At 42.3% G+C, this 12,984-nt stretch overlaps 1 protein-coding gene across 3 annotated transcripts in view; it reads right to left on the reverse strand.

The window, feature by feature from the left end:
* Nucleotides 1–12,984, reverse strand: part of LOC137503873 (ethylmalonyl-CoA decarboxylase-like) — a 37,742-nt gene that overhangs the window by 20,603 nt on the left and 4,155 nt on the right. For 2 of the 3 annotated variants that reach the window (XM_068231489.1, XM_068231486.1), the window contains exon 1: nt 788–1,101. The exons of the other annotated variant lie outside the window; for it this stretch is intronic. The gene's annotated coding sequence lies outside the window, so the exon portion shown is untranslated. Of the gene's footprint in view, nt 1–787; nt 1,102–12,984 lie in introns of those variants that run through there. 3 annotated transcript variants of the gene reach the window in all.

Here is a 12,984-nt window from a genome sequence, read left to right on the forward strand (position 1 = left end):
ATTTTCAGTCTAAAAGTGTATTGCCACCTTTAATCATATGTGAGAAAGTGTAAACAGATGAAAAGCTGCAGTGTGTGCTATGTATGCTAAGCGTGGAAAGTTTTGCTTTCGGGGTCATAAAAAGAGGATTAGCATATTCAGTAGTGATGCATCATGGGAGAGCTTTCTTGCTCACTTAAAGCTAAATAATTGGAAATACCTTGTTTTAAAGAGACACTGAAGTGAGAAAAAAAATATGATTTAATGAATTGTATGTGTAGTACGGATAATTATTAGAACATTAGTAGCAAAGAAATTATTCTCATATTTTTTATTTTCAGTTTTATAGTTTTTTTTTTTATAACATTGCATCATTCTCTAATATTTGCAGTTTACACACTACTCAGCGTTCTAAATGCTTTTACAGAGCAGGCTAGTGAACTTTAGAACTGTCCTCTGCAGAATAAAAAAACAATACAGTGCCAGACACTTGAGATAATAAGCTTCAGAAGACAGAGCTCTATGCGACTTTTAAAGTCGTGCTCCACGACCTCAAGGCCTCCTTTGCATAGATAAGATAAGAACTGGAGTTTCTTAACTCTTCCTGTACTGGAAACAATATTAGACTTATAGTCTCTGCAGAAGGTAGCGCATACACAACAATCACTATACGGGCAATCTCTAGAGGTTAATGCTATCTTCAAAAGTCTATGATGTTCCACGTCTGCCAAAACAAGCAATATAATCTTCACAGGTTCTGTGCTGTCTTCCTACTACCTTCACCAACACCCTGTGAGCAGACACTCACCAGAATGAAAGACCTCCACTCAGGTCTATTTGCGCTTTGGGACACTTCGGGACACTTCGGGACATCCCCCACCACACCAGGATAATGCTTGTCACCACAGACCTTCTTTTCTTTGCTTGAAAAGCAGAGTGATCTCCGACTCCCTCATAAGTATGACCTCAAAACAAATGCCTCTCATAGTGTAAAACCATAAACAATTATTGTAATATAAAAATCGTTTGCACTCAGATTTCTTTCTTTAGTTTTCAGCACAGAGTTTGGTTACAGGCTCTCCACTCCTGCTGCAAGTCAGGACGCGGCTCGTTCGCCCTCCTGGATCCCAGCTCTCACTTCTGCATCCAAAACCCCGCCTTAAATGTTTATGGTTTTACACTATGAGAGGCATTTGTTTTGAGGTCATGCTTATAAGGGAGTTGGAGATTACTCTGCTTTAAAGCAAAGAAAGGAAGGTCTGTGGTGACAAGCATTATACTGGTGTGGTGGGGAACAGCCCTAAGTGTCCCAAAGCGCATATAGACCTGAGTGGAGGTCTTTAATTCCGGTGTCTGCTCACAGGGTGTTGGTGAAGGTAGTAGGAAGACAGCACAGAACCTGTGAAGATTATATTGCTTGTTTTGGCAGAGGTGGATCATCATAGACTTTTGAAGATAGCATTAACCTCTAGAGATTGCCCATATCGTGATAGTTGTGCATGCGCTACCTTCTGCAGAGACTATACATATTTTTATAGAAGGGGCAGCTCCGACTTATTATGTGCTTAAAGTCAGGGCTGCTCAAATCTGATCCGGGAGACATCCGGATAGTTCTATCCGGATACCTCCCAGTAAACCTGTGCGGGGTGGGCGGGGGGTTTCGATCTTACCTGTCTGACGTCTCCGGGTTGAAGGAGGAAGTGTTTGTAATCACGTGACACACATGAAGTGCATCGTGGGAGGAGCCGAGGGACGGACGAAGAAGACGTCAGACAGGTAAGATTGACCCCCCCAGCCCACCCCGCACAGGTTTACTGGGAGATATCCGGATAGCAACTATCCGCATATCTCCCGGATCCGGATTTGAGCAGCCCTACTTAACCACTTAAGGACCGCAGTCTTTTCACCCCTTAAGGACCAGAGCCTTTTTTCCATTCAGACCACTGCAGCTTTAATGGTTTATTGCTCAGTCATACAAGCTACCATCTAAATGAATTTTACCTCCTTTTCTTGTCAATAATACAGCTTTCTTTTGGTGCTATTTGATTGCTGCTGCGATTTTTACTTTTTATTATATTCATCAAAAAAGACATGAATTTTGGCAAAAAAATGATTTTTTTAACTTTCTGTGCTGCCATTTTTCAAATAAAGTAAAATTTCTGTATACATGCAGCGCGAAAAATGTGGACAGACATGTTTTTGATTAAAAAAAACCCCATTCAGTGTATATTTATTGGTTTGGGTAAAAGTTATAGCGTTTACAAACTATGGTGCAAAAATTTAATTTTCCCATTTTGAAGCATCTCTCTCATTTCTGAGCACCTGTCAGGTTTCATGAGGTGCTAGAATTCCAGGATAGTATAAATACCCCCCAAATGACCCCATTTTGGAAAGAAGACACCCCAAAGTATTCACTAAGAGGCATGGTGAGTTCATAGAAGATTTTATCTTTTGTCACAAGTTAGCGGAAAATGACACTTTGTGACAAAAAAAAATAAATAAAAAAAAGTTTCCATTTCTGCTAACTGGTGACAAAAAAAAATTAAATCTGCCACGGACTCACCATGCCCCTCTCTGAATACCTTGAAGTGTCTAGTTTCCAAAATGGGGTCATTTGTGGGGTGTGTTTACTGTCCTGGCATTTTGGGAGGTGCTAAATTGTAAGCACCCCTGTAAAGCCTAAAGGTGCTCATAGGACTTTGGGCCCCTTAGCGCACCTAGGCTGCAAAAGAAATGTCACACCTGTGGTATCGCCTTACTCAGGAGAAATAGCATAATGTGTTTTGGGGTGTATTTTTACACATACCCATGATGGGTGGGAGAAATATCTCTGTAAATGAGATTTCTTTTGATTTTTTTACACACAATTGTCCATTTACAGAGATATTTCTCCCACCCAGCATGGGTATGTGTAAAAATACACCCCAAAACACATTATACTACTTCTCCTGAGTACGGTGATACCACATGTGTGACACTTTTTTGCACCCTAACTGCGCTAAGGGGCCCAAAGTCCTATGAGTACCTTTAGGATTTCACAGGTCATTTTGAGGCATTTATTTTCTAGACTACTCCTCACGGTTTAGGGCCCCTAAAATGCCAGGACAGTATAGGAACCCTACAAGTGACCCCATTTTAGAAAGAAGACACCCCAAGGTATTCCGTTAGTAGTATGGGGAGTTCATAGAAGATTTCATTTTTTTTTCACAAGTTAACGGAAATTGATTTTTATTGTTTTTTTCACAAAGTGTCATTTTCCACTAACTTGTGACAAAAAATAAAATCTTCTATGAATTCCCCATACACCTAATGGAATACCTTGGGGTGTCTTCTTTCTAAAATGGGCTCATTTGTGGGGTTCCTATAATGCCCTGGCATTTTAGGGGCCCTAAACCGTGAGGAGTAGTCTAGAAACCAAATGCCTCAAAATGACCTGTTAAAATTCTAAAGGTACTCATAGGACGTTGGGCCTCTTAGCGCACCTAGGTTGCAAAAAAGTGTCACACATGTGGTATCGCCGTACTCAGGAGAAGTAGTATAATGTGTTTTGGGGTGTATTTTTACACATACCCATACTGGGTGGGAGAAATATCTCTGTAAATTAAAATGTTTTGATTTTTTTTACACACAATTGTCCCTTTACAGAGATATTTCTCCCACCCAGCATGGGTATGTGTAAAAATACACCCCAAAACACATCATACTACTTCTCCTGAGTACGGCGATATTACATGTGTGACACTTTTTTGCAGCCTAGGTGCGCTAAGGGGCCCAACGTCCTATTCACAGGTCATTTTGAGGCATTTGGTTTCTAGACTACTCCTCACGGTTTAGGGCCCCTAAAATGCCAGGGCAGTATAGAAACCCCACAAGTGACCCCATTTTAGAAAGAAGACACCCCAAGGTATTCCGTTAGGTGTATGGTGAGTTCATAGAAGATTTTATTTTTTTGTCACAAGTTAGTGGAAAATGACACTTTGTAAAAAAAACAATAAAAATCAATTTCCGCTAACTTTTGATAAAAAATAAAATCTTCTATGAACTCGTCATACACCTATTGGAATACTTTGGGGTGTCTTCTTTCTAAAATGGGGTCACTTGTGGAGTTCCTATACTGCCCTGGCATTTTAGGGGCCCAAAACCACGAGGAGTAGTCTGGAAACCAAATGCCTCAAAATGACTGTTCAGGGGTATAGGCATCTGCAAATTTTGATGACAGGTGGTCTATGAGGGGCCGAATTTTGTGGAACCGGTCATAAGCAGGGTGGCTTCTTAGATGACAGGTTGTATTGGCACTGAAGTGCAGGAATGTTCTCAAATCGTGACCTGGACATGGCAATTAAGTCGTACCAGCAGTGATCAGAAAAAAAAATTCTGTCACTGCAGTGGGGCGGGTGAGGGTTTTGCCGGGTGATCAGAAGCCCGCAGGGGGCATATTAGGGCCTGATCTGATTGGTAGCAGTGACAGGTGGTGACATGGGGTGACGGGGTGGTTGATAGGTGATCAGTAGGTGATTGCAGAGGAGAATATATACAAGCAATGCACTGGTGAGTTGATCAGAGGGGGTCTGGGGGGCTAATTGAGGGTTTGGGCGACTGATTGGGTGCCCGCAAGGGGCAGATTAGTGTCTGATCTGATGGGTAGCAGTGACAGGTGGTGACGGGGTGATTGATGGGTGATCAGTGGATGATTAGAGGGGAGAACAGATGTAAACAATGCACTTTCGGAGGTGATCTGAGGGTGGGTCTGCACGCAATCTGAGGGTGTGGGTGGGTGATCAGGTGCCCACAAAAGGCAGGTTAGGGTCTGATCTGATGGGTGGCAGTGACAGGTGGTGACAGGGGGTGATTGATGGGTGATTGACAGGTGATCAGTGGGTGATTATAGGGAAGAATAGATGTATACAGTACACAGGGGGGAGGGTCTAGGGAGGATCTGAGGGTGTGTGTGGGGGGGGTGTTCAGGAGCCCCCAGGGGGCAGTTTAGGACCTAATCTAAAAAATAGCGTTGAGATAGTGACAGGGAGTGATTAGGGGGGTGATTGGGTGCAAACAGGTGTCTGAGGGGTGGGCAGGGGGGGTCTGATGGGTGCAGTGGGCGATCAGGGGGCAGGATCAGTGTGCTTGGGTACTTACTAGGAGGGCTGCAACCTGCCCTGGTGGTCCCTCAATCACTGGGACCACCAGGGCAGGAGGCAGCCTGTATAATACGCTTTGTATACATTACAAAGCGTATTATCCGCTTTACATGCGGCAGATCGGGGGTTAACAACCCGCCGCCGCTGCTAATTGGCTGGCGGGTTGACGCCGCGGGTGGGCACATCCAGCGTGCGATCCCCGGCCAGCTAGTCCGCAACGAGCCTCCGCCGATCGGCGTATTGCGGTCGTTGCGGGCTCCACTTTGCCGCCACCCCTACCGGCAAGTGGTTAAAATCACAATCCAGTAAAATATATATATATATATATATATATATATATATATATATATATATATATATATATAGATATATAGATCTATCTATCTATCTATCTATCTATCTATCTATCTATATAGATCTATATATATATATATATATATATAGAGATCTATATATATATATATATATATAGATCTATATATATATATATATATAGGTCTGTATATATATATATATATATATATATATATATATATATATATATATATTATATATATATATATATATATATATATATATATATATATATATATATATATAGATCTATATATATATATATAGATCTATATATATATATAGATCTATATATATATATATATAGATATATATCTATCTATATATAGATCTATATATCTATCTATCTATATATATATATATATATATATATATATATATATATATATATATATATATAGGTGGTTGGGAGGGGATCAAGGGATACATGAGGTTAAAAAGTCTTTTTTTATACTAAAATCGCACAGCCTGTCACGGCTGCAGGCTGTGCGTCTCTCCCTGTCACACAAGATCCACAGTGACAGGGAGAGGGAGGCGGAGAGGGAGGCGGAACGGCAACTATGTTGCCTTTCGGAGGGTGATCGCTGTGATTGGCTCACAGCGATCACACGGCAGGGAGCCAATCAGTGACGGCTCCTGCCGATACCCGGAAGCCTTAGCTGTCATAAGACAGCTAAGTGCAGCCTGTTCGGTGCGCACGATCGCGGCGGGGAGCGGCGGCGCCGGTGATAGAGATCTACGCCCTGCCAGCCAGGAGCCCATCAAAACAAGGCGTAGATCTCTATCACCTCGGTCCTTAAGTGGTTAAAGTACCTATTTTTATAGTGTAGCGCTTTTCTCCTTATTTGTTTAATATTAGACTTATGTCTCTGTTCCTAATGTTTTATTTCTTAGCTGTACTACACATACAAATCATTATATCATATATTTTTTTTCACTTTGGTGTCTCTTTATGAAGGCAAATTTATATTTATCCGCTACCTCATTCATTTAGTAGACTCTGACTCTTTGTGATCATATGCACTTTTGCACGCCAGATGTGTCCATCAGTCACTACTTTTTTCAGCTGTTGCATAGGCATGTTCATAGCTTCAAATACTGTATGCTGTCTATCCATCTTAGCCTCTGTCTTCCTCTTCTTCTTTTGCCCTCGATTATTCCAAGCATCAAGAATTGCTCAAAGGAATCCAGTCTTCACATATTGTGACCAAAGTACTTGAGTTTTAATTTTAGTATCAACCCTTTTAGTGACCACTCTGGCCTTACTTCTTTAAGTATTAACTAGTTAGATCTTTTATCATTCCAAGGTACTCTCAGTAGCTTTCTCCACAATCCCAATTCAAAAGCATCAATTTTTCAACACATTATTTATAGTCCAACTGTCACAGCCATACATTACAACCGGGAAGACCGTAGCTGTAACTATCCTGATCTTTGTTGGTAAAGAAACATGTCTATCCTGCAGTATTCAATATTCAGTATGTCCAAATTTACCATAGCTCTCCTCCCAAGCAACAAGCCTTTCTTAATCTCATGGCTGCTTTCACCATCTGCCGAGATCTTAGTTTCAGCCATCAGAGTGGTATCATCAGCATATCACATATTGTTAATATTCATGCCGATTATATTCATAGTTTGTAGAAAATAAGTCACAAAGCACAGCTTCCCACATAGGCATCTTCCTTTTATTAAGAAACTAGCTGACCTAAGCCCGTTTAAAAATGGGCTCCAGGTCTTTCACTGTCTGCCCTGCACGAGCGCACCAGCCCGCCGTGAACGCTTGCACCCATTCACCATGTACGCGCAGCCCGCTCGGCCGGCCACCTCCTGCCCCATCCTGCGTCCTGTCCCAATGGCTGTATCGGTGCAGGACATGCGCAGTAGCGCAAAAGCACTGACACAGGACACAGGGGTTTTATATATAGAGATTCCATGAACAAAGCCAAGGCGTAGTGTGTGTTGTTAGTTGATGGGATTGTCACAACATGTGAAACAGTCTTGGTCACTGTATGTTGTAAGTGTTGGGATTTTTCTATAATGTGTACATGAGCATATTATCTCTCATAGGGGTTGATGTACAACATCACTCTAACACTGCCATGCACAGACAGCCCAAGGCAGTATTACCCTTATTTCAAGCAGCAAGTACCTGAGTAGCAAGTACCTCCGGAGCCAGTGCGCGTGACGTCATCACGTGCGGAAGTTTACGGCGGGGACGCTGGAGAAACTCGTGGGGGAGCTTGGCATTAACGGGGACCTTCTGTAGAGCGGGACGCTGCTGGGAAACCGTATGGGCTCCAGACGATCTTCAGCATTATCGTCTAGATAAGCTTACCTCTTTCTTCTAGTCTGTAAGTAGGCTATCGGCGCGAGAAGCGCAGATGTGGAATGTAATTGTGCTTACATACTGCGCAATGAGGAATTTTATTGTGTTTTGTTTTTAAAGTTTTTTATGAAGAATAAATGCATTTTTCTACTGAGCTGGAGGTTGTGATTCACTGAGGGCCCTGGTGAAACACAGTGCTGAGCCTGAGACCCACCTGATAACCGAGGTGGTCAGAATCTGGTGAGCCCCTTTGATGTTGGTGGAGGGTGCACGAGTGCAGGCACTTTGTTCACACATCTGGTTGGAATTAGGATTGTAAATTGGAAACTGGATTACGCGATGTGGAGTGTTTTCTTTGTTATAGGTCACAAAGGAGAGCGCAGTGGAATCATTATACATATCTGCTTCATATTGAGGATACCCCCACAGCGAACTCTGTTGTATAAACTGGTGCTATAAGGATTCTGGTATTTATGGACTTTGCTGGATAAGAGTGGCGCAGCCAGTTATATTATACATAAGCATTAGTTTATTGTTTGTATGCCTCATAGCCACTGGATATAGCACCCTGAGAGCCCCAAATCTCTGTCTGCTAGCATTATAACACATTGTTGTGGAAAAAAAGGCCAACTTTATTACTTGCCTAAGCTTTTATTTGTTGTGTTGTGTGTTGATTGTGTATATGAGCAAATGTTTTATGCATTTTTAGATGTGTATTGTGTTTTATATGTATCAGTTTGGGATAGTTTTCCTTTTTTACACAGTATGAAGGTTTGATGGAGTTTATTTTGGAAATATTTCTATAACATCCTGCTCTACTATACTATATACAGTACTCAACTTACTCCTGGACTTTTAAATGCTGACATGTCTCTTGATCTGTGTCCCATGCTGATGACAGCCAAAATCCGTTAGTGTAGAATTTACAGCTTCAGGTTCCATTTTCAGACACTAGTCCATTCACTCTAAAGGAATGTACATACTTTAACTACTTGCTGCATGCCGTGCAGTATATTCACGGCCCTTTAAAAAAGACAGGATGCAGCAGGGCCGTGAAAACAAGTCTGCAGCGGCATGCAGCCGCCACTCGCTCCCGTTCGCGCGTGCGCGCGCACCGCCGTTACCGCCGCTTAGAGGGGAAGTTAATGAATGGGACCGCAGGTCCCATTCATAAATCTAAGTCCCCGATTCAATGAATACCAGCGTCTACGAGACGCCGGCATTCATTCTATCTTCCTGTGTTACACAGCCACGGATTACTTCCGATTCACGTGCTTACGTACGTGAATCGGAAATGACGACTGAGGACATCTTGTGGCCAAATAGTATATTGCACCAAAATTGCATTTTATTTAATAAAAATCCCCACACTGACTGATATAATTAACTATTTCCCTCCCACACCCTCCCATAATACCCAAACTTTTTTTTTTATTTATAAAAGGGGGAAAAAAAATTTCATCAAAAAAAAAAAAAGACAACTTTACTTACGGTAACGTCTTTTCCAGTAGTCAGAAGGACAGCACCCCTGGTGAGACTTGTCTCCCTCCCAATCGTGGACAGGAACTGCAAAAGAAAAGATTTGCATAACAAATTGGCAGCCATACATAAGCCACTATCTTACCACCAGTAACTCAGTTAATACAATAGATGACACGAACCGCATAGATGCTTACTTACATAATTATTATTCCACCCAAAAGAAGGGCGGGTTGCAGGGGTGCTGTCCTTCTGACTACTGGAAAAGACGTTACCGTAAGTAAAGTTGTCTTTCCCAGAACGTCATTGGACAGCACCCCTGGTGAGACGATGTACAAGATATAGGATCTAGGGAGGGACTACTGCCTGCAGCACCTTCCTTCCAAATGATAAGTCTGCTGCAGCCGAGATGTTTAGGCGATAATGTTTCACAAAAGTGTTCTGACTTGACCAGGTAGCAGCTCTGCATATCTGTTCTATAGATGCCCCTGCCCTCTCTGCCCAAGAGGTTGATATTGCTCTTGTAGAATGAGCTCTGATTGGAGAGATTAACTGCTTTCCTTGAACCTGATATGCTGATGTGATAGCCTGTTTTATCCATCGTGCCAGCGTTGCTTTGGAAGCTTTGTTGCCTCTTTGTTTTCCAGCAAAAAGGGTGAACATAGCGTCAGTTTTCCTCCAGGAACTTGTTCTTTCCATGTAGTGTATAAGACATCTCCTTACGTCAAGGGAATGGAGTCTCCTTTCCTTTTCATTACTAGGATTTTCGCAAAAGGAAGGCAGGAAGATCTCCTGATTTCTGTGAAAAGAGGAAACTACCTTGGGTAGAAAGGCTGCATCAGGACGTAATGTTATTCTATCCTCCGAAATGGTGCAGTAAGGCTCTCTAATAGATAGTGATTGTAATTCACCAATTCTCCTGGCTGAAGTAATTGCCAGCAGGAAAATGGTTTTTAAGGTAAGAAATTTTTCTGAAATTTGCGCTAATGGCTCAAACGGAGCCTCACACAAACCCTGTAAAACAATGTTTAAATCCCAAGCAGGTACTTTTGTTTTAATTGCTGGCTTAAGTCTCTTTAAAGCCTGAAAAAAAACGTACAATTAGATTTTCTTCTGCCAGCCGTTTTTCTAAAAACACACTAAGAGCAGATACCTGTACTTTCAGGGTGCTGATACTAAGACCTTTCTTATATCCACACTGAAGAAATTCCAATACGGACCTAAGAGATGCATTGTTAAAGGATCTTTCCCCACACCAATCGTTAAATATTCTCCAGGCTTTTTGGTATATTTCTCGAGTCACTTTTTTCCTACTCTGTATCAAAGTTTCTGATAATTCATCTGAAAACCCTTTGGACTTCAGGATGCCCCATTCAGGTTCCAAGCTGAAAGGTGAAGCATGTGTAAGTTCGGATGCCATACTGGACCCTGAGATAGCAAGTGTGGCAGAGGAGGAAATATTATCGGATCTGTTACTGCTAGTGCCCTCAGTGACGTGAACCATGGTTTTTTTGGCCACAGTGGAGCTATTAAGATTACTCGAGCCTTGTCCTGTATAATCTTCTTTATCACTCGTGCTAGCAACGGAACTGGAGGAAATGCATACATCATTACTTCCCCCCAATTGATCGAGAAGGCATCTACTTTCCATGGTAGATCTTCTGGAAACAGGGCACAAAATTGTTGGCATTTCGTATTCACTTTCCTTGCAAACAAGTCTATTTTTGGGCAGCCCCATTGTAACGTCACCTGCTGGAATATTTCCTGATCTAATGACCATTCGTTCGCATCCAACCTCTTCCTGCTGAGGTAGTCTGCCAGTTGGTTTGAGGTTCCTTTTAAGTGTGTCGCTGTTAAGGATGAGAGATTCCTTTCTGACCAAAATAGGATCTTCGTCGTCTTTTCCCATAAGGATTGACTCCTCGTACCCCCTTGTTTGTTTAGGAAAGCCACCACACTCTGATTGTCTGTCCTTATCCTCACATGTGACTTCTTGATTTGGGGCCCGAAATGTAGTAAAGCTTGCCACACTGCTTGCAGTTCTCTGTTGTTTGATGACTGTGAACTGATCGTCATACTCCAGGCTCCCTGGGCCGGTTGAGAATTGAAGTGGGCTCCCCAACCCCATAAACTGGCGTCGGTTGTAATTGTATTCTGATGAGGAAAACTCCACAGACGACCTGGAGATAGATGATCCAGCTGTTTCCACCAAAGCAGAGAAGCCTTTGTACTCTGTGGAATGACGATTTTCTTGTCAAGTGACGTCATAGACCTGTTCCAAGATTTTAGTATCCACATCTGTAAGAATCTTGCATGGAACTGCCCCCACTGGATTGCCGGAAAGGAAGAAGTTAGAAGACCTAGAAGTGCCATGGCCTTTCTTAGCGATATGCTTCTCAATTTCTGAAACGAGAGAACATTGTCAATAATAGTACTGATCTTCCTATCAGGTAACAACAATTTCTCCTTTCTAGTAGAAATAATGAAACCCAAAAACTCTAAGGATTGGAAAGGGACTAGGGCAGACTTTTCCCAATTAATCAACCAACCCAAGTCTTGGAAGAAGCTCAAAGTTGTAGATATCTGATCAAAAACTGATTTCTCAGAAGACCCCCATAATAAAAAATCATCAAGGTAACCGACAATATTAATCTGTTTTAACCTGAGAAGGGCTAGTACCTCAGACATAACCTTGGTGAATAGCCATGGAGCTGAAGATAATCCGAAAGGTAAGGCATTAAACTGAAAATGTCTTACCTCTCCTTCCATCCACACGGCGAACCTTAGGTATTGTTGGCAGGACAAATGGATTGGCAGATGAAGATATGCATCCTTCAGGTCTAGAGATGCCAAGAAGTCGTCTTTCTGTAAGAGATGAACTACAGATCGGATATTGTCCATCCTGAACTTTCTGTATTTGACCCTCAGATTTAGTTTCTTTAGGTTTAGAATAAATCGATAGGTTCCCTGAGGTTTCTTCACCAGGAAGACTGGAGAGTAGAATCCCTGTTCTTTTTGGCATGCTGGAACCTGACGAATTACCCTTTTCTGAAGAAGTGACCTTATTTCTGATTGAAGGGCTATTCTTAAAGATGGGTCTTTTGGACAAGGGGTTAGGACAAAATTTTGAGGGGGAGGCTGCTCGAACTCTATTTTGTAACCTTCTAATATTATATTCAGTAACCACTGATTGCTGAACAGTTGTTGCCATCTTTCGAAATAGTTGGTGACTCTCCCCCCCCACTGGAATGATGGCGTCATTGCTTGTTTGTCTTTTTGGTATTAGTAGAGGTATTGGGGGGTCTTTGTTGTCTATAAGGGGCCCATCTTCTACCCCTGGAAGATTTGTTATCCGCTTCATTTTTGGCGGGGGCCCGAAATGGCCGCTTATTTTGAAAAGGGCGCTTCCTTGGGAAATTCTTATTATTATCCGCCGTACGATCTAGTGTATCGTCCAGCTTTGAACCGAACAGCAGATTACCTTCACAGGGGATACCACAAAGCTTAGATTTTGAGGAAGTATCCCCATTCCAGGTCTTAACCCATACTCCCCTTCTAGCCGAGTTGACTAGCGCCGTGGTTCGGGCTGCCAACTTTACTGTATCATCTGCCGCATCAACCATGTAATTTGAGGCATTCGTAATTTTGGGGAAGTCGTTAAGAATTTCTTCCCTAGAAACTCCATTAGCAATCTTAAATTGTAGGTCT

Source organism: Hyperolius riggenbachi, chromosome 4 (genome assembly GCF_040937935.1).
Source record: "Hyperolius riggenbachi isolate aHypRig1 chromosome 4, aHypRig1.pri, whole genome shotgun sequence".
Classification (NCBI taxonomy): Eukaryota; Metazoa; Chordata; class Amphibia; order Anura; family Hyperoliidae; genus Hyperolius; species Hyperolius riggenbachi.